Source organism: Octodon degus, unplaced genomic scaffold, assembly GCF_000260255.1.
Source record: "Octodon degus isolate 3935 unplaced genomic scaffold, OctDeg1.0 scaffold00008, whole genome shotgun sequence".
Lineage (NCBI taxonomy): Eukaryota > Metazoa > Chordata > Mammalia > Rodentia > Octodontidae > Octodon > Octodon degus.
The window spans coordinates 18,466,645-18,468,606 of NW_004524584.1; positions in this window are offsets into that span (position 1 = coordinate 18,466,645).

The window sequence follows — 1,962 nt, forward strand, 5'->3', positions numbered from 1 at the left end:
GTGTCACTTAGGAGACACAACCCTCTCCACCTCCCCCCATCAGTGCCTTTGTGGTCACTGTACGCTGGGGCCTGTACTGTGGTCACCCATGGTGAGACCTTGGCCATAGAGTCCCTGCTGAGCCCAGCTCACTCTGAGCCATCACAGGCCAGCACAGCAATTCTGACCCGAAGTGGGCAAGACGGAAACGAAGTCTCCAATGAGCCTACTCCATCCCCATGAGCCCCAGCCGCCTTCTCCTGCACCCCCGGTGTGTGAGGAGAAGAAACGCTTGTGTTTGCTTTGACCCTCAATTTGCAACTTCAGGTACCACACAAGCCCTAAGGACCAGAAAGAGTTCTTCATACGTCCAGCGCTGCCTGAGGCCCTTTTCCTGCATCATCCAATGCTGACAGCAACCCCAGCCCTCACTGACAGCGAGTCCTGTCCTGGAAACTCCAGTATGCCTCCAGACCACATCCCCTGTCCTGAACAAACTCCTCTCTGCCCTTTCCTTGCCTGCGTGGAGTCTTTCTCAGCCTGGCCAGCATCACTGCCCCTGTCTTTGCAGGCTGTGCTCTCTTTCCAGCCTAGTCCCCTCTCCACACCCCAAAGGGTGAGTTATCCTCTTTTTGTCGGTTTACCAAGTGACAGCTTCCCAAGGATGCTGTCAAGCTGTCCTCCCCCTTCACTGCTGGCCAAGTGAAGATGCAAATGCTTTCCCCCTTTATGTCCTGCTGGCCACCCTTGCCCTTCTTTTCTTCCAGCACCTTCCTTCATCCAAGCAGGAAGTTGCCACAGGGTGGCCACGGCTCAGGACAGTCACGTTCCAAGACTTCAGTCCCTGCCTTATGTCACTGTGGGGTGTGTGGTCCCTCCAGGAGCCAAGTGAATGCCCAGGCCCAGGACTGTGGCCTCAAGCTGAGCTGTTACCACATTGCCATTCAGAGAGAGTCAGAGGGACATGCGGCCAGGCTTCTTTTGTCCTTCTAGAGAGAAGAAGATGCTTTTACTGGAGGCCATGGGAGCTTGGAGGTGAACCACAGCCTCTTCCTTCCTTCTCTTCTCCTTCCCCATCCAAGCCAAGAAAGAAAAGCCCTGGCTGGGGCATCTGTCACCTGTCCCCTCCTTTATCCCTTCTGCAGTCACATACTGAGCAGCAGACCTAGGCCCAGGACAAGGGCACTGGGGAAAGACACGACAGCCCCAGAGAGAAGCTCTGCGTTTCCTCTTCTTCATCAAGAGAAGAAAAAAAACCAAAAAAACGAAACAAAGCAGTGATCATGCCTGGAAAAGAGACGCTGCGTGCTGCTGAGTTATGAAATCGCCTCAAAAGCTGCCAGTGTGGCTGAGACTCTGCCCAGAGCACCTGGCCAAGGAAGTGCTGTGTTTCCTTGTCCTGTGCTGTACCCTGGTCCTATGGCCCTTTGCCTGGACATCACAGGAATCTGTGGGCTGAGGCCCCACCGCACTCTGAGCCCCGGGGGGAAGCTGAGTTTGGGTCCACGCTGCCTCCTCCTCCTGCCCAGGCTGCACCGAGTCTGCACCCAACTTGAGTCCTATCCCCACGGCTTCTTTGGGGGCGCAAGTGAACCCTGGATGATTGAAACACAGCAGCTTCATTCTCTACCAGATTCTTCTATACCCAAGTGCCTAGAAAACCAAAGGTCCAGGGCAGGCAAGGGACACATGTGGAGCACATGTGAGCAGGGATGCATGGGACTGGTGGGGGTGACTTTGCACAAAACAATCAGTGGTGAAACACACCAAATGGAAAAAGATAAACACTGTGCACGTATAAAAGATTCGTGAGATCAAACAAACTACTCAAGTACCACGAAACATAGCTTTGAAAATATAAGCTATATTTAATCAACAAGTCCACAATCAGAGACTTAAATTTGCTTCTCTCATAAACCCATAATCAGTAAATTAAAAATATATCGATGGGTTATTTGAATATATATATATATATATATATGT